The sequence below is a fragment of the Meriones unguiculatus genome, chromosome 17 (genome assembly GCF_030254825.1).
Source record: "Meriones unguiculatus strain TT.TT164.6M chromosome 17, Bangor_MerUng_6.1, whole genome shotgun sequence".
In the NCBI taxonomy this organism is placed as follows: Eukaryota; Metazoa; Chordata; class Mammalia; order Rodentia; family Muridae; genus Meriones; species Meriones unguiculatus.
Genome location: NC_083364.1, coordinates 95,286,374 through 95,306,753, shown reverse-complemented (window position 1 = coordinate 95,306,753; position 20,380 = coordinate 95,286,374). Strand labels below are relative to the sequence as shown.

Sequence of the window (20,380 nt, the reverse complement as noted above, 5' to 3'; positions counted from 1 at the left end):
TTGCATGGTATAGCCTGTGCTGGCCTTGAACTCCTGATCCTCCTGTCTCAGCATCCTAAGTTCTGGGATGACAGGCTTGAGGCACAATGCTCAGCTTCCTATCTATCTGTGGAGACCACAGCACTTTGCTCACAGCTCTGAGAAGTTGGGGCACTATAGAAACTGGCTTAATCTCATGGGGCTGTGTATATACCTATTAGTTTAATGTTTTTGTGGGACTTCTGACTGTGAGAATGAGTGGGTCCGACTCTTGTGCCTGCTTTCGGGATCTTTTTATCCTGTTGGGTTGCATTATGAAAGTTTTTGCTTCATCTAATTACATTTTATTTTGTCACTTTTAATAAAGAGAAACTGGCTTAACCCTTTGAAGCCTGTCTTCCAAACTTGCATCCTCAGAGCCTTTCGCCTCTGCCATGCCCATAGCATCCTATTTGGGGGTAATGTTCTAGAATTTATGGCTCATAGCTAGAGATTTAGAAGCCTTGTCTTTGCAGTCATGCTACAATTTCCTCCCTGTGTTTTATAGAACATTTCTTTCTAAGACATTGTGTGTGACAGTAGCAGAGAGAGAGCTAAGATGTTTTTCTTTCTTTCTTTGTCAGCGTGGGTTCTGGGTGAGGGAAGGACCCTGGCCATTCTGAGTTAAGGTGATCATCAAGAGGGGTCAGTGGGAAAGGTTGAGGATGGTTTGGGATACAGGCTTATCCTGAGCCATGAGGTTGGGTATGGGGAGGCCGGGTCTCCCTGCTGTCACACTACCTCCATGGAAATGTCAGAATCTGAGAAAGCTTCATGAAGGCAAAAATGATTCTGTCATAGAGAACCTGCCCTCAGGCTGGGGAGAGGCTCACGAATAAAACATTTCCTGGGCAATCATGCTGACCGGGGCCTGGGTCCAGCACTCATGTAAAGGCAGGATGTGACCATGTGTGTTTATAACCCTAGTGTTGAGGGGACACAGATGGGTGGAGGCCTAGAGGGCCACATTCAGCAAGTGACTGTTTTAAAGGGTGGGATAGAGAGGCATGGAGCAGGACAGTCAGTGTCTGGGCTTTGTATGTATATCACAAATGCAAACACACACACACACACACACACACACACACACTTACACAGGTTGAGAATGAGCATGAATGAGGGCAAGAGCCAAACCCCTCTAAGCTGGAGAGATAAGAGCAATTTAAGATAGAGAGGGAGAAGGCAGAAAAATGGGCCGAAAAAATACTTATAAGCCTTTTCTGGCCAGAACAAGGGTCCGTTCTTACCAGCTGGTCCTTCTTTGATCTTTTCAGTGGTGACCTTGGGTGGCCCATCGATTTGGTTCAAGTTTATATAGTTATTTATTGATTACTTCTACATCCAGGCCGTGCTGGGGCTGCAGAGGTCACTGCCAGAGCTTCCATATATAGAGCCTCGGGACAGAGCGATTCCAATGTGGCACCATGAGAGGGGCTGCCTGCAGAAGAGCCTGGCCTTGACCAAGGCCTTCAGGGGATGTTTCCATGGAGTCCCTTCCTCTAGGAGATGCAAAGGGCACAATATCCAGGGCCTATGCGGCCTTTTGAGCCCCAGTACAACATTTCTTTCTTTTTGTTTGTTTAAAATCAGAGATAAAATGAACGATTCAGCTTGAGTCTTTGTGTGTCTCTGTAGCAACACAGACTGATTTTAAGGCAGGTTTCTAATGGGGAAGGCACATGTGTGTTGGGTCCACAAGACTCCCGTCTGAATTAGTGTACCGATGGGGGGCCTGAACCCCAACATCCATTGTCTCACAGCTTTGGAGACCAGAAGCTCCAGGTCACGGCAGTTCCTTCTGAGGCACCCTCCCTCTCTTCTCCCTGCGGCAGCACCCCCCACCTGTGGTGAAGGTGTGTTAATGTCAGGTGTGCCCACACACGTGTGTTCATGGGGAGGCCAGAGCACGTGTTGAGTTTCTTCCTTACCATGTTCTGCTTTATTGCCTTGAGGCAGGGTCTATTGAGCCAGCAGCTTGGCTGGGCTGTCTGGCTGGGGAACACTTGTCCCCAGTGCTAAGATCACAGGTACATACGGCCATCCATATTCCTCCTTTTACATGGTGCTGGGGGTTTGATCCCAAGTCCTCACATTTGCAAATCAAGGTCTTATGCACTGAGCCATCTTCCAAGCCTCCAACGTCTGTAGACGCCCCTTCGGCGTTTGCTGTCTCAGTGGGATGCTTGTTTCGGGACAGAACTCTCTGGGTTCTGTTTGTCAGTGTATCTCGTAGGAACAGACCCAGAGCAGGGCACACATGACAGTGAGAGGAAATAAGGACTTCGTGCAGATCCACCCAGGCTCAGCCTGCCTCAGTTTGCATCCTTCCTGATGCATGTCACCAAGGGAGTGCCAGAGGACACGCCTGCCCTCTACAGCCTGGTGATGGAGCTGCCCGCTCAGCTGTCCCTGTGTGGTGTGAGGCAAGCCAGCCCGCTTCCCACTCTCACCCCGAGGAGATGACTCTGCATGTACGTCTGGGTGTCTGGTCTTCGTTACTGTGGGATGAATTGATGGTTCACAGGCTTCACCCTCAACTGCCCCCTCTCCTGGGGCTGGCTGCCTCCAAGGAGGGAAGACCACAGGGGAGCACGCAGGCAGCCCCACAGCCTGTTCCCCAGCCACACACACCGTGCAACCGGCTGTTCCCCTAGGGGCCAGCTCACGGCAGGCTTGTGGGTCCCAGCCTGGCCAGGCTCCCTGGAATGCAGCTGCATGGAGGACTCCATCAGCTTCTGGGTCCTCACACAGGTTGTGAGAGAAACTGAAAATGTGCTAAGCTTACCCCCAGCTCCATAAGCCCAGCCTTTCCTTTCACGTTCTGTGTGTGTTCCCAGGCTCGTGGTTCTCAGTAATTTCCACAAAAACAAAACAAACAAACAAACAAACAAAAAGCTACAGTGCCAAGCCAGCGAATATCTCAGTTCACAGTGTGTCCTATTTTCACAACGCAGCCCAGTGAGCATCTTATGTCAGTGTTCCTCCTACTGCAGCTGGATTAAGGATAGGGCAGCAGAAAGGACTGAAGCTTGTTCTTTGTTTGTGCAGCAGCTGAACCTTTTTTTTTTTTTTTTTTGCTAGTAACAGCAGGAAATATTTAGGAAAATATAGAGCAATTCCAAACATCTGTCTGAAAAGATACACCCAGAGTGTTTCCTTTTAGATTTGCATCAGTTCATGTCTAGTTAAGGGCCTCTCCTCTGCCTTTCCTTCTCTTTTTTTCTTCTTTTTATCCAAAAATGGCTTCTGTTACAATTGTGTCCTTCCTTTTGTTTTTGGTTTGGTGATCCAATTATGTGACTTTTATCATGGAAAACTTCCCATTACTCCTTTATATATACGTATATATGTCTATACATATATACACATACATACTCCTTTATATATAATATATAATATATAAATATTCCTTTATATATGTACATGTGTATATACATATATGCACACATGTAAATGTATATATGTACATGTGTATCTATGTATATACATACACACATATATACGTGTATATGCATATATAAAGGAATATTTATGTTATATATATGTGAAGGAGTTTGTATATACAGGAGTAAATGTACTGCTGGAGTCTGGAAAGATGGCCTGGCCATTAAAGAGTAGGGTTTATAACACATACTGTTGAATTTCAAGATCAGGTTTTGTTTCACAGATTTTTGTAGTTTTTGTTTTGTTCAAATGTGTAAGACAAAAGGGCTGCTTGTGGTATGTATGTGTTTCTGTGTGTGAGGTGTAGGCCAGAGGAAAGCTTGCGCAAACTGTTTCTTCCCTTCCAGCATGTGGATTCTGGAGGTGGGATTTGAACTTGGATCATCAGTGTTGATGGCAAGCCCCCTCACCTGCTGAACCATCTTGCCTGCCTGTTCCTAATCATTTAAGCATCTGGCACTAGATGGGACTCGTCCTGGCTAATTTAGCTGTTTCTTCTCTGCCTGAAGCACAGCCCCTGACAGCTCCGAGCCACTCTCACCAGTGACTCCTTAAGAGATGCTCTGATCCCTTCCTTGTTTGGGCAAACTCCCACGCTTCCGGAAAAGCCTAGATGGGGCATGACCTGGAGACGTAAACTCCTTACAATTAAGAGTCAGGAGACGGGTACGCAGAGAGTCTTCAAAAACGAATTATTTATAGTTTCAATCTTTTCTTTGTAATGTGTTCCAATGAAGTCATCAGCAGGGGGGCAGGTTTCATATTCCTCCTCGGAAGCCAAGGTATGTGCTTCCAAGTGCGAATTTAAAGAAAGGCCCACTGTTTGACTTGCTCCTTCCTCCTTATCTTCTGTGGAGCAGATATATTGTGTGCGCGGTCAACGCCTCTGCCAAAGTCAACTTTTAAAATAGACATAACGTAAGAGCCGCACGCAGCTTGAACTTGGTTCCTGGTGGAGTTTTGTCTCTGAGGACTTGGCTTCCAGAGGGCTGGTTTGCCAGCTGGGAAGCCTGCAGCCCGCGGCCCTCACGCAAGAAAAATGAATCCACCACCCCATCCATCACTCTTTGCAGCTTGGTGGAGACTGTTGTTGGGAGATGTTTCCCCACCGGGGGACACATTTAGATTACCGTGAGGCACCTCAGCCACAGTGAGTCTGGTCTCCCTGTGGTCCGTGCGGGACTGATCTGTTCTAGTCTTCACCGGAGAACTTCAGTTACCGATAGTGTGTGTACGAGTGCGCATGTGTGTACGGGAGGTCAGAGGGCAATGTCCCGGAATTGGTTCTTCTACAAACCAGGCTCCTGGAATTGAACCCGGATTATTAGGTCTGGTGGCCAGGGCCCCTTTGGAAGGATTGTGGGGCACTGAAAGAAGGTCTGGCTGGAAGCTCTATGCGCCTCTGAGTCAGAACTTCCGGGGACTTGTAGGCCGTGAGTCAGCAGCGGCAAGACAAAATCAATGCCCCAGTGCAGCACACAGGCGGGATGGAGAACAGGATCTGAATCCCGGTGCCTGATTCACCGCTGGTCTTTTAGGAAATGAAAAGAAAGACGAACTTAAAACCGTCCAGCCTTCAGATTCAAGGCAATTGAATAATCCGCAATGCGGAGCCGAGGTCATTAAGAACCAGGAGGGAGACCTTCGGCGTTGAGGGCTTTCTGGGAAATCTACAGCCAGCCTTATGTAATGTATACGATTGTGCAGCTGGTTGTGGGTGTAGAACTGTCTATACCATGTCATCCTCTGGACCCCAGGACTGTGGCTGGGGTCTGAAATGTCCTAAGTGCTTGCTACCAGATTCAGCAGCATTTGTAGATGAGGCTCTCGGGAGATGACCGGGTAATGAGGCCTCTGACATCATCCGTGGGTTAATCCACAATGGCTTAACAACTTGGTTGGGCAATTGAAGGTGATGGAAACTTCAGGAAATGGGGCCTTGCTGGAGAAGGTGCTTCAGGAACCCTTGAAGGGTGTGGTTCCTCCCCAACCCCTTCTCCCATTCTCTTTGCCTCTGGATGGCCTTGAGGGAAATTGCTCAGCTGCTCTCTGTGGTCCCACCCTGTGCTCTGCCTCTCCTCAGTCCCTGCAATGACACAGCCAAGTGGGCACCTGTGAACTCTGTAAACCCATGTGCCCACAGGCGTCTTCCCTCTTGAGTGTCTTAGCTGGGTGTTTCATCACAGGTGTGAGAAGTCGACGGACACACTGAGGCTGTGACTATCTGGAAGTAGGGCCTCTGCAGAGGTGAGCATCCTGAGAGGGATGTCATGGTGGAGTTAGCATGAGACTTAGCAGCCTTTGGCTGGTGTCTTCAAAGGGGAAAGAGAAGGAGGTCTCGGGTAGATGTGTGGAGGAGACATCCATTGAAAGATGAAGGCTGCTGCAGGTCAAGGTGCACTGGTTGAGAGTGGCCATCAGAATCAAGGGGAGGGCATGGGTCATGTCTTCCCCCGGCCTTGAGAAGGAACAGACTGCCAGCATGTGGGCTTCCGAATGTCAGAATAGGGCGAGGGCAGATCTCTGTTAAGCTGTGGCAGCTTTTTCAGCAGAAGCCTGGAGGGAGGGTCTTGAGAGCACTCAGGGCTTTTAATTTTGTTTGTGAGAGGTCCAGCTACTTGCCCAGCACACACAGAAGGGGCCCAGTGGCTCTCAGGGGGAGTTGTTCTATGATGAATGCTGGCTTTGGGCTTCTGTTAACTCACAGCTGTTTGAAGAACTTTCTCATCCGTGCCAAGCACAGAGACAGATGCCAGCCAGAGCTTAGGGTAAGACGCATCTGACCTGACCTTCTGTGGCTTTACGAGAAGCTATCCACTCCAAAAATATCAAGAAGGGGTGCTGTGTGATGGCACTAGAATGGTATAGATCAGTGGTGGGGACAGGGTTGGAGGGCTCAGAAGAGCCTCCTCATGTTAGGCCCTGAGAGATGGGGTTTCCGTATGCAGAGAGGATGAAGACTAAGGAGAGGGGTTATGGCTTGTGGTGTGGAGGAGGCTAGGCATTTACCTTCAGGTCAGTCAATGCTGCCAACGAAGATGCTAAGATGCTAAGCACTATAGAACCAGATGGATGCTGCCAGTTGCCTGTTCCTTCCAATTTCTCCAGCCGAACACCTCAGAAGAAGCTGAGCCCATGTGGAGCTCCAGGGGTGGCCTAGGGATAATGCCACTCCGTGCCACGCCCCTTGGCAGAACAACAGGTGTGCAAACTAACTTTGGCCAATAGAATGTAAGGGGAGGGCCCGAGGAGATGGCTCAGTGGGTGAGAGCCTCCTTCTGCAGGCATGAAACCCTGATTCCCAGTGTTTATATAAAAAGCTGCCCTTGTAATCCCAGCATGGTGTGTGTGTGTACTTCCAAGCAGAGATGGGCCAATTCAGTGAGCTTGCTGACCAGCCAGCCTGCAGGTCAGTATCTTCTGGTTCAGTGAGATGCTGTGTGAAGGCAGCAAGGTGGAGGGCGATAGAAGGGACCCAATGTCCCATCTGGTGACTGTACATCCGTATCCCCTCCCCCAACACTCACCTACTGTAAGAGGACTTCTGGTGAAGGCAGAGAAAAAAATGGATGCTTCCACAAATGTCTCTTCATGCTGGATAGGAGAGAAAAGGAGAGAAAGGAAAACTCCCTTTTCTAGAAGTTACCACCCAGAAGATGAAGGTGTCACAAGGGACAGAAAAGCAGGCAGTGAGAAAGCATCCTTGCTGCCCCTCACCTTACCTTTGAGGTCCCATTAACCTATTCCAGGTTATTTCAGCCAGTGGAAATCCATGCTGCTGCCACCTGCTAGGGAAAGCATGGGGCTTCCTGGAGGAAGCAACCCACAGGCTGTCTGAAAACGAGCAGAAGTGACATAGCTGACAGGAGACTGCTTAGGCAGAAAGAGCAGCTTCTGCAGAGGTTCTAAGAATAGTCAGAAGATGCAAGGAGAGATGCAAGAGAGAGGCTGGGGTGGGGGTGGCACAGGTCACAAAGACCAGAGAAGAGTCAAGGAGGGAGACAGAACAAACTCCCCTCAGACTCTCATGATGGGCCCATCGCAACTAGCCCATGAAGCTGGGGGGCCTCCTGGGATGGAGAGCACAGAGGAGGGCAGATGTGACAGCCATCAGCTGAGGTGCTGATATCCTCATTAGACTGAGAGGGAGTTTGGGCATCACTCTTAGGAGATGGAGGCAGGTGGAGGTAGCCCCTGTTGTTGGGGCACAGCCCTCTGCTCTCCAGCTAACCAAGGTGTTCCTTGGACTCTCCGGACTAAACTGGTCCTTCTGTCCTCTTCCTGTCCAGGTTGGGCACCATCCTGCCCTTTGTCCCTTGCCAATAGGTCCAGCCCCCAGCAGGGCTGTCTCCTGCTTCAGCATGTCTTTGTCCAGTGCTGGGGTGCTGTTTGGACTCCTTCATTCTCTCATGGCTAAAAATTCAGACTCAAGGAGCAGAGTGAGCTGAATGAGCCTCCAACACACTCGTCCTGTGACCTGAGAGGCTGTGTGCACTGCCATTGTCCCTGCTTCTCATACAGGGATATCTGTGGGGACTGGGCCTTTCTCTGTGCTGGGGTTTGGTACGTCAGGAGCTGTCACTGTACAGAGTGCAGTTGAGGGAGGTGGAAAGAGGAGGCGGTATACCAACTGTACTTCACACTCATTTGTGGACATCCGTTTGGCTTCTAAAATTATGCAATCCAGGGCAGGGTTGGGGAGGTGGTTCAACCGAGACGGTCTTCCGGTGCAACCATGAGGACCTGAGTCTCGATCGCCAGAACCCATGTTTGGAAGAGAAACTCATGTGTGTAAACAATCCCAGGGCTGGGAGGGCGGCCAGCAGACCCCGGGGCTCACTGGCCAGCCAGCCTCACCATGACCACCAGCTCCAGGTAAAATGAGAGAGCCTGTCTCAAAACACGAGGTGGCCAGTACCTGAGGAAGGACACACAAGGCTGACCTCTGGCCTCTACATACAGGTCCACACACAACCATGCACATACAGGCATATTTAAACAATGGCTCCCTAAGCTGACTTTTTTCTTTTCTTTTCTTTTCTTTTTCTCACACTGTTCAGGGTATCTGAGGAGGGGCACAAGTGGCCTGAGGCCAATGCACCAAGGAGTGCTGACCCTAGCTCTCCAGTTCTGGGAAGCCTTGGAGGAAATCCTTTGGCACAAAGCAAGCAAGCAAACACACGCCCAAACAAAACAGCATGAGGAGCCCCACACAGAAAAGTTTCCACTTGCAAACATGTTTTTGTCACGGCCAAAGGTTTAGGATTGCAACATTTGGGCGTCTTTGGCCCTAAACTCGAGGACTCTGCAGTTTTCCCAAAGCACCTAAAATAAAGAATTCTCTTTGGCAAAAACAGTATGTTTGTAAACAGGACGGTTTTATTTTTGAGAAACCCAATTCCCCCTCAGATGTAGCAGATTCTGAACGCAGTCCCTGGGGCGATTTTCCATCGGCCTCGCTCACTGCAGATTGTCGCACAGGTAAAGCGCATCTCTTCCGCGCCTGTGTGTGGTTCTCATTAGCTGGGTGTGTGCCTGGAATGCGCGCTTGTTGGCCAACTGCCGGTTTCCTTCTGATGCGGGAGAGAAAGGACCGTAGATGAGGCCAGGATGCTGCCAGACTGGGTTTCTCATGTCACGAGCCCGAGGCTGGAAGCATCCTGGAGGGGTCAGACCTTCTCCGAGCATGGCCGGAAGCCTGCTTCACTCAGCAGCAACTTCAGGCCAGACTAGTTTGTTTTCTAGAGATCTCTCTTTAGTCCCAGCCACCAAGGCAGCATCCGTTTTCTCCCCATCTGTCAGCCCTCTTTTGGAAGAAGGCAGCCCAGAATAAATAGTCTGTGCTCCCTAAACGATGCTGAGAGTAATTCTCCTCAAGTGGGTGTTTTACCAAGGTCCAGAAAAGATGGAGATGTTTCCTGTTACCTATGTATGTATCCTCTGTCTGTCTATTTTCCTCTCTATTATCTACTCTCTCTCTCTCTGTATCTATTATCCATTCTTCCATCTACTTGGTGGAGAGTGAGAAGAGGGGAGAGGAGTGGGAGAAGGGAGAGAGGAAAGAGAGAGAGGAGGAGATAGGAGAGAAGGGAGGCCTATGGGAGGAGATGGAGGAGACTTGGCTCACTCGGTTAGGGATGCTAGGAGAGGCCATAATGGGCAGCTGGAGGACCAGGGATGTCAGTTGTGTATCATGTTCAAGTGCAGAGGCCCCGGAGCCCTGTAGGGGCTGATGGTGTAATTGTCAGTCTGAAGCTGAGAGCCCTAGAGTCCTGGGGTCACTGATGTGAGTCCTGGAGTCCTGGCATCCTAGGGCAGAAGATAGCCCAAACTGCACTTTCCCCGCCTCTTTGCACCACCGGGACCCAGCTGATGGCATGGAGTCTGCCCACATGGAGGGCAGGCCTGCCACATCCAGTCTATGGATTCAGGGATCTTTTGGAAACATCTCACAGGCATCCTTGGCACCTCAGCGATTCCTATGAGATGCCCCGTCTCCTGGGCTTCCCTCAGAACAACAGAACAGGCTCAGACCCTACGGAGCTGGGGCACGGGCTATAGATCACTGGTAGAGCTCTTAGTGAGTGTGAGGACCTAGGCTCAATCTCCAGCACTGCCAGAAAAAGAAAAGGAATAATTGATGCTTTATCCAATATCAGACTCCCTTAATCCAGTGAAATTGGTGCTCCAAGGATTCCCTACCATCTCTTCAACTTAAAATACCCTTATCTAAAAGCTTGATAGGTGTAATTATTTGATTGTCCATAGGAGGATGTATATTTGACATAGCATGTGTATGTAAGCGCTATAACATACACTGTGTAATATATGTGATATACACAGCAAGTGTGTTTAAAGCTCCGCGGACTGCGCCATCCTGGGTGTTTCGTATGAACGGAACGCTCACGGTCTAGTGCAGCCACCATTCTTTGCTTAGTGCGGTTCATCACCTGTCAACAGTGCAAAACAAGTCTCTCTCCAACTCCTTCGTTCATCGGGGTTCAGTAGATCTTGGGGTAAAGAGGCTTCTAAGTACCCAGTGCTTTCCATCTTGTCAAGGGTCCCAGAGGTCTCCTACACGACCGTGGGCGAAGATGGCGTCATAAGCCCCAGAGGGGAACAGAGTGATGTGTCAGCACACATTTTTAGTGCACAGCTGCACTGAAGTCGTTACAAGCACAAACACTTCAATGATTTGCTTATGGCTTTTTTTTTTTTTAACTATTGTCTTCATTTATTAATGTTACCATTCTCATTGCCTGTGCTGATTGTAGATATTTTCATTTTTAATCAATATTTATTTTAAAAACATCTGAAAGTAAAGAGGTTTCTCCTCCTGGAACTAGAACCTTGCTTTATCTGCTACGTTTTAGTTGCGGAGTCTGTATCTGAGCAAATCCTGGGCGATCCCTGTCAGCTGTTTCTGTGTGAGAAATTCTGTATGGCCACTAGGTGGCGGTCATGCGCCATTGCAAATGGCAGCAGCTCCGCAAAAGCATTCGGCAAACCAAACAGCCTTCCAAATAGGTAAACACCGAGACCAGTCCTGTGAGCTGCAAGTACCTCCTAGGTTTTAGATTTTTCAGCCCCCTTTCTCTCCTTAACAACCTTTTTATTATATTATATTATATTATATTATATTATATTATATTATATTATATTATATTATATTATATTATATTATATATTTTGATATGGCCTCCTGGCTAAGCATAAGCTCTAGAGTTAGGTCAGAGTCACATTTTGAGGGTCATTGGTCCAACTTCCAGACCAAAATGATAGACACTGACCCTAGAAACCTGAGTTCCCTTTGCACACACGCCATTGGCTCCTTGGCCATTCCAGACCGGGTGTGGCACCTGCTGGGCCACCAGTTAAGTAACCCACCTGTGTCCCAAGCAGACACTTGACCAGCATCATTGGCTGCTCCATGGCCTTGGGTAATCCACGGAGCCACATGTTGACTGTTGATCTTGGGACTTTCCAGTCTTCACTGAGCAAACCAAATCTTTTCTCTTTATAGGTTACCCAGCTTCTGGGATTTAGTTACAGCCACAAAACAAACAAACTACCATACCCTGGCAGAGGATGCTGCTGGGGCTGCCCAGCCTGTGGCTTTCACGACAGTTGCTCGCAGATGGCCTGTTACTGAGTGAGCGTGGTTGGGTGTTCCATCTTTTCCAGGGCCCGCTAGCATGCCTGGAGCCCTGCCTTTTAGTGCTATATAGTTCTTCCACCACGGCATTCTTCGTATTGTTAGTTATAGAGTATGCAAAATATTCCTTACTGGGGAATCAGATCTCTTAGACTCCAGGGCTGACTAGCTGTGGTGGGTTCTCTGTTTAGGAGGAGCAAGGCACAGTGATTTGTTCTTTTCCTTGGCTCAGGTGCCCTGGCATGCTGCAGATCCGAGACATTTACAAGAGATGGGGCAGGCGCTCAAACACCCGTGACATGACTTCCTGCCTTTTTATTGCGCGAGTGTCACTTACCAAGGCTCCCTGCATCTTGCCTCTTCTCGATCCTGAGGCCTGGCTCCCACCCTGGATTCAGCAGGCTGACGTGCTTCAGTGGTCCAGCTGGGCCCTGTCTTCTCAGACTGTATTATGACAGGGAGGAGAGTGCTAACACAGCCCTGGGTCGGCATGGTAAGGGAATACTCTTGTCTCTTCTGGGCAGATGTGGTGTGGTGGCTCCTGACCCTCGTTTGTGACAGAGATGAAAAGAACTTGCTCCCCAGATCAAAGGCCGCATGCCATGTACCTGAGCCTGTGATTTAGTGACGACTGAACATCTGGCAGGAGGTGTCACAGCTGGGACCTACAACTTGTTTCAGTTTGGGTGGACAGTGTAGGATCCCCCAGGACCCATCTGTTTTCCATAGGGAGATGACTGACTAATCAAGAAGTGATTCGATAGGGGCTCTGTGTCTGCAGCATCAATGCTAGTAATCATTCTAAACTTTACAAATCCTGATTCCTCGTCCTTGGCCCTGCCCCAGGATGGGATTTCTTCTGGGCTAGGCTAGAAGTGCTCTAAAAAAAGCTCCCCTAAGCCCCACTCACTGGTCAGTCTTGATGAACACAACAGAAAACAAAACAAAACAAAACAGTGTGGGTATTTGCCACTATAAAATATGTATGTTTCTGCCAAACCTTAGGTAACTTGGGACACAGGTGGGTTACTTAACTGGTGGCCCAGCAGGTGCCACACCCGGTCTGGAATGGCCAAGGAGCCAATGGCGTGTGTGCAAAGGGAACTCAGGTTTCTAGGGTCAGTGTATATCATTTTGGTCTGGAAATTGGACCAATGACCCTCAAAATGTGACTCTGATTTAGCTGTGGAGTCTTTAAAGAGGCGATTAGATTAAAGTGAGGCCATTTAGGTGGACCCTTATCTGATAGAACTGTTGAGTTTAGAGCAGACTACAACAGAGACACACAAAGATGGCCATGCCACACAGGGAGAGGGCTGCTACTTGGAAGCTGAGGGGGTCAGTCCTAAGGGAAGCCAGCCTTGCTGACCTCCTGTGAGATGATTTGTTTTGTGCCTATTTAATTGGCTTAAGGCATGACCACACAGCTGGTGAAACCTTTGCAGTATGCCGTAGGAGGCTGGCATTTGAAGAGGCTGAGTGAAGAGGGCCCACTCAGTCTCCGTGTACCCCCCAGTCCACGGAGGCTCAGACAGATGAAAGTGTGAGAAAGTGGTGAATTTCTCTCATCTCTGTATGCGTGGGGACACCCACCTTCTTCTTCCCTCGGACTCTAGCTCTTCCATATCTGAGTGTTTGCCCTCTCGATTGTATTCTGGAAGTTACCCAAGCCCCATTGCCACCTGGTTCTCAGCCCTGAATTCTGAATTCTGCTACCTGCTCTGCTGAGTCTCAGATTTATGGATGGCCTACAGGTGTAGCCGGCCACCCCGTATCATCACATCCAGTCTTCCTAGTTAATCCTCTTGCTCACAGCTCTCTGTGTAGGCCCTGCTCAGCCGAGAGCCCTGGCTAATCTGCTTGCCTCAGGCTTGCACCCTCCTGGACCACGAGACAATTAAGCCTCTTAGTTTCCCTTCTTTCATGAGCAGCACACGTGTGTCAGCCCAGATGGGGCTTGCCTGCCAGTATTCTCCCGGTGTGTCTTAGGCTGTTTGTGCTTCTATCACAGAAACCTGAGACTGTGAGGTTTATGAAGAACAGAGGTATCGTCCTATTCCCATAGGCTGGGGTGTCTAAAGATCAAGGGGTCTTACCTCTGATGTGGGTCTCTGTGCTGCATTATTTTATGGGAAAGATTGGAGAGGAAGAAAGTGAGTTTGCCTGGGAACAGATGGCTGGACTCGCTGTCATCACAACCCTGCTTCCTTAATGAAGGTCCGCCCCGCTGAGGATGGCATTAACATACCACGAAGGCAGCGCGCTGGGGCACAGACACCTTCAGCAGGTGAGCTTCCTGACGCAGGTGCCAGAAGGATCAGGTTTCTGAAGCAGGAACTTTAGGGGGTGCATCCTAACCCAGCAGTGGCTGGGCTGGCCGTTCTCACCCTTTGCTGCTTTTTGAATGCAAGAAGCTCTTTCCCCAAGGTGGCCAGAGGCCTCTGGGTTTGACATTTGATCTATGGCCGTTGTCCTCAGCCTGTCTCTGGTTCTCTCCCACGTATGAGTTGCCCCCAGGCATTCCCAGGCAGTTCTGGCAACGCAGCAATTCTTTTCTACATGCTTTTCTCCAACAGCTGCTGCTGAGCAGTGGCCCCTGCGGTTTCTGACACTGACAGACCACTATGGCTCATCCTGACAGAGAGCTATGGGATGGAACCCGTCTAGTAACCTGTGCTATCTATGGGCGATTTAATTCCCAAATCCCATCTCCTCTTCCTAGGCGGTGGATGCTAACGGGGGTGGGGGGTGGGGGGTGGGGAGAGGACTTAGCTCTCTCCGTGTTTGGAGGGTAATCTTCTGTGGTCCAGGAAAGAATTCATTAGGAGGGGACAGATGTTTCTAGAAAGTGCTTTTGCTAGGCTGTGGGAAGCTGGTGTGACCTTCAGCATCTGGCTGAGCTGGGGCAAGAGGGTCACTTGTCATATACCTGACCTGCCAATCAGCCCGTGTCAGTGTCACAGAAAGGTTGTGATCTTGCTTAAATGGTTTTGGTTTTTTTCCTACAGGCAGCCTTAGCATAGGATAGTCATCCCCAGACAACCAACCCAGCATCCTTCAGTCTTGAAGGAGGGTGTGGAATGTAGAAGCTAGCCATGACTGTATGCCAAGGGCTTGCTGGAAGAGCTTTGAACTGCATATGGACCAAGGTCAGCGCTAACGCCGCTGCTGGCCGTCAGGGAAACCGAGTGTCATCACTGTGCACGTAATGGGGACTGCGCGGCCAGGCCTAATGTGCCACACAGAAGCCCATTTGTCTTTCTTGTGTGGTCTGGGGAGGCACCCTATCCTGGGGGCTTAGAGCACGCCTCATCATCTCTTCCTTCCGCACGCCACGTCAGTGTTTGACTCTGAACCCCCAGTGCTGCTGGGCTGTCACTGAGCAGAAGTGATGCTGGGACAACCTGGCTGTCTTTGCACCTTGGGAGCTGGTGAAGGTGAGTTAGGGGAAGTGCAGACATGACAGGCTCACACAGGTTTGAACTGCACACCCCCGCCTCAACCACAACAGAAGCTCAGCTCTGAAAGGCCAGGCCCATGAAGTGCTATTTGTTTTCATTGAAACTTCATCCCTCGCACTTAACAGCCACCTAACCAGCAGCGGAATCAATTACCACGTGTCAGCCTGAAATCTGACACAAGAAATGAAAGAAGGACACAGCCTCCCTGGGGGCAAGTGGGAGAGGGGGGGGGGAAGGGGAGAGAGGGAGGGAAAAAGCAAGGGGGGGATGGAGGGGGAGGGATGGAGGGGGAGGGAAAGGAAACTCTCAGTGGGACGTTGTGAACAAGCCAATTAAAAGCTGATCTTCTCACCTCCCTTCCTCTCTCTCTCCATCCTGAGCCCCCACCCCTGCTGCAGCTCTGGGCCATCATCTGCCACTTTCACCAAGAGTGATCAGCAAGGCCCAAGAGTTGCTTGGCATTATTCGTAAGTTGCTCTGTCCAGTAATTGAGGCCCCAAAGGTTCTTGATGTTCATGGTCACAGGGAGCTTTCAAGGCGGCTGTGCTGGTAGGACTCAGCTGGATGGCTAGATCCTCAGGTACCCATGATGTGTGGTGTTGGCCTCGCATGGGGGTCCATTTACCCTTTCCATTCGTGCAAGTCTCAATAGGAGAGCGCTAAGCCTCGCTCAGGCAGATCCCATACAGGCTGTGTGGGAGGGTCCTGCTGGCCAGACCTTAGTCTGCTCCTTCTCCCTCCTTGAGGGTTTCCAGTTGACTGGAAAGATAGCTTAGCCTGTGAGGTACTTAGTGAGCTTGAGGACCCGAGTTCAATCCCTAAAACCTGTATAAAAAACCAGGCCTCACCCCACAGCCTGATCCCTACCCTCTCAGCCTTCATGCCATAGACCCGGTGTCTTCCAGTCCCCATGGTGCTGGCTGCCCAGCAGCGAGCCACCAGAGTTCATGCCCATGGCCACACAGTCCTGGCCAGAATCTTCACAGCATGGGCTAGAATCTTGCTGACCCTTGTGAGGGCAGAGACTCTTCAGATCCCCAGGTAGATGTGCAGGCTTCCCTTCCATCCACCGGGCTTGCTAGCTCGTCACAGCCTGTCCAGCTTTGGGGACACTCGGGCGTCTGTTTTCTTCAGAGTACTGTTAGGAATGTATTGATGTGTGTGTATTGCTCAGTACTTCTGTGTGGTGACCACATTTACCCCACTGTGACCAGCAGACAATCCTGTATTTCCCATTTATGTATAGAACTGAGTTCTTTTGTTTGGATTGTATCATCTTTTTCTCCTCTTCCTCATCCTTCCTCCTCCTCTTCTTCCATGCCTATTACTTTTCTCTAAAATCCCAATTAACATTTTGAATGCACAATCTTAAAAAAAAATAGTTCTAACACTTAACTGCATCAGAAACATACAGAGATGCAACTGTGATTGGCAAATGCCTCCTAAATGTTCATTAGCAACCGTTTCCGTGCGGACTTCAGCTTTTTGCCTCGGCTGCAGTCGCACTGGAATCAGCTGGTTTTCAGGATTTGTCCAGGCAGGATGGCCCCACCCCAACCCCCAGGAATTCACCTTGTTTATCTTTTACAGTGACCTCTGAGGCTCAGGGAAAGATTGGTAGAGAAAAAACAAATGGCCTAAAACATATCTGGCTACGAAATAAATGATAATGGGTAAAATGCGTGCACACCCCCCCCCCCATGAAAACATATGGGCAGCAGATGATTTTCAGATGTGACATACATACTCATTAGGTCTTCTTAGCAAAATTCCCCACTAGGTTCATTGTCCTGTAGTTGAAATGCAGGAAGCCTTCTGCTGGGTGTGCATTTCAGAATCTTCAATTTTAACTTGAATCCCTTTGAAGTCATTTATTTTGATTGATGAATCATTTCAACGTTTTGATAAATTCAAAGGCCCTCAGTAAAAGACAAAATCAAATGACCTTCCAATCAACGGTGCCAGACAAGCCTGGGAATCACAAAAAAGTGTGACGTGAACAGCCATAAACTGACTTAAAAACCAGTATCAATCACTTACAAGTTTCAAAGGAACCTGTAGACATTTAAAGTGAAAAAACAGTAGGGGTATTTTTAGGAACCATTGGGAAAATATTAAAATGCTATTGGTATAAGAAATAAATTCTAATTTGTACCTTTGTGAAGTCAATGTTTTATGACACAATTTGGCTTTTCAAAGAAGGAGCACCTGCTGGCTTTGAGCAGAGGTCCCCAGGCTGCCCTGACGGAGCCAGACTCCCTTTCCAGCCAATCTCAGGCTGAACGCAGGTCCTCTGGAAGAATAGTCAGGGTTCCTAACCACTGAGACGTCTCTCCAGCCCCCGTTTTTGTGTTTATATGCACAAAGCCTGTCTACATAAGCATATAGATACATTTTGAGGAAATGGACTCGTCTAGTACAGAGAAAGAGCACCACGCCCTGTCTGGAAACTCAGAAAAGATGCTGGTATAGTTAAGAAGGTAAGTCCAAGGTCAAAGGCCTGAGAGCCAAGAGAGAGAATGGTTTAACTCCCAGTCTTGGGGTTGAAGCAGTTGAAGTGGCTTTTTCTGCTCAGGCAGATAGGTGACTTGAAATCTCCACAGAGCCTCACTGTCCAGCTTGCTCAACTGCAGCTTCAGCTTTACTTCATCCTCTTCTCTCCTGAGACTGCGTGAGCACTGAGTTCACTGAGGTAACTTCTCTTTGTCCCTGGTGTATACCAATTTCCTGCAGGGACTGAAGTGTTCACTTCCACATCCTTCTGACCAGTTGTGGGCTCTTGGGTTCTGCCACTGGCTGGATTCCGGGAGTAAGTCAAGAGATGTGGCTTTCTGTGCCACCTACACAGCACTCAGCACTCAGTATATGGCAGAGTTCCTGTCCTGCAAACCATCCAAATTTCTTAACAGTGAAACAAGACAAGTATTACTTCTAAGGAACGTTACACTCAATACTAGAAGAACATTTTCCTTGTGCATCTAGGGGTGATGCTCAGTCTCTAGGGGTGGCCCAGCAGTCTCCCAGCTGTGGTGGTTTTGGCTCTACTAGGCATTTTGTGTTCCACCTCGTTTGTGGCTGCATCCTCTCTCACCGCCGTTTCCATCGAGATGCTCTGTCCAGTCTATTTTTCCCACTCTCTACTTTGCAGAAATGGTGGACAAGGAGACAACTGGTTTCAAATTCTCATCCGTCTGTCAGTCTGAGCATGAGACACAGCTGCTGTCTTCATTTATGCTTCATGGATGAGGAAGGGCAATGATGGAAAGGCCTGAACTTGCAGAGAAGAGAAATTTGAGGGAATAGAGACTTCTCAAGTTAAAGGAAATGGTGATTAAACATTCCAGAAACAGTCTGGGGAGGGGTCCCAAATTCTATTCTCATTGAGATTACTCTCATCAACCCTTGAAAGAAAAGCCAGGTTAAGCTAGACCAAATCTTAGACTTGGAGCTGCTGGCCATCGGCGGCTGCTGAGAGAGGGACACAGTCTTCTCCAAGAGAGTAGTCTCTAGAAGTTCACCACTTCTGAAAGATAGGCATCTAGGCACACTTGAGTAGCACAGATTGTCTTATGGGCTTAAAAATAAGGGCACCAAGTTGTGTGGGTAGGAACATGGCAGTGGGTCTGGGAAGGATGGGTGAGGAGGGGTGAACATGATCAAAACACACTAGCAATAATCAAGGAACTAGTGAAAATTAAAGAAAAAAATTAAGGTAATATAGAAAGGGCACGGTAAGGACGTGGGTGCATGGACGATAAACCGTCTTCCTTCGCATCTATTGCACTCTGGCTCCCGTCACCTCTCCTTCCTTTTATCTTGTGTTCTCCTTAGATGTTCATGGATCCTTAGTTCCGAATCCAGAACCCAATGGCCAGAGATTTAGTTGGTGGGCATCCTTTGACCTCTCATGAGCAGAACAACTTCTGTGGATCCATAGTGGGCTCTAGGATGGCTTCAGGAGGAAGATGACTAGATTACTGATAAGTGACTAGATTACTGATAAGTGACTAGATTACTGATAAGTGATTCAAAGATTATTAACACCTCAGACAATGTCAGCCAAAAAAGCCATTTTTTTTTGTTGTTGTTGTTGAGGGATAGAAGATCACAGTGATTGCCTTTTCACCTTGTCTGTGTGTGTGCACGTGCCTACATGCATGTGTGGGTATTTATGGATGTTCATGTGTGTGAGTGCAGGTGTGAGCGTGCCATGTTGTGCATGTGGAGGTCGGAAGGTCTTGTGCGTTCCTGTGTGTGCCAGGCTGGCTGGACCATGAGCTTCCAGGGTGTCTTTGTCAGTGTTCTGCTGTGAAGGGACACCACGACCAAGGCAACTCTTATAAAGAAAAACATTTAAATGGGGGTTGGCTTACAGTTTCGGAGGTTCAGTCCCTGGTCATCATGATGAGGCACAAGGCAGGGCAGATAGTGCTGTAGCTGTAGCTGTAGCTGTAGCTATAGCTGAGAGCTACTTCCTGATTCATAGGCCAGGAGAGAGACATTGGGCTTGTCATAGACTGTTGAAACTCCAAAGTCCATTCCCAGTGACCACTTCCTCCAAAGAGTCCATATCTCTTAATCCTTCTCAAATAGTTCTGCTCCCTGCTATGTGAGCATTTTAATATCTGAGCGTATGGGGGCCATTCTTATTCAAACCTCACAGTGATTCTCTCACCTCTGCACCCTTCTCCAGCTCACCACAGGAGTGCTGGGAGCACAGATGTGTGCTACCATATCTGCCCTTTTATGTAGGTTCTGGGCATCTGAACTCAACACCTCATGTTTGCACAACCTGTGCTCTACCCACTGAGCCATCTCCCCAGCCCAAGCCCTTCCTGTTTTTATGGCAATGGGCTGGTGCCAAGACCGAGTTGGAGGAGTTTAAGGTTGAGAGCTGGGCGGATACATGGGGCTGGAGCAGATCGGATGCCTCGTTATTTATAATCCCACAGTTCGTTCCAAAAGCGCACTGTTTCCAGCACCTTCTTCCTAATGGAAACCGCGTGGCCTCTGAGATTACGCTTATCTTTAAAACTTCCTTCCTAACCATTGTCTCACACAGTCTGGTTCTTCATTAGTAATGACTTTCCTGACAGTTCCCTCAGACACACTCTCAGCCCAGGTGGAGGAAGATGGATTTTTAACTAATCTTTTTTTGGCATAAACATATATCACCCAGAGACTAACTATTGCTTTTATTTTTCATTTGTTTTCTTTGGTGGTACCTGACAGTAGGTTGTCAGGGCAAATTAAAGTGGTGAATGAGCACTAATTGCCTTGTGATAGAAAACGACGGGTAAAG

General features: G+C 48.9%; 1 long non-coding RNA gene across 1 annotated transcript in view; it reads left to right on the top strand.

Moving 5' to 3' along the window:
* Positions 1-13,889, top strand: part of LOC132648610 (uncharacterized) — a 44,958-nt gene extending 31,069 nt beyond the window's left edge. Inside the window, exons 2-4 of the long non-coding RNA XR_009587050.1 lie at positions 11,486-11,614; positions 11,850-12,110; positions 13,755-13,889. This is a non-coding gene — a long non-coding RNA (uncharacterized LOC132648610). The remainder of the gene's footprint in view (positions 1-11,485; positions 11,615-11,849; positions 12,111-13,754) is intronic.
* Positions 13,890-20,380: the final 6,491 nt, after the last annotated feature.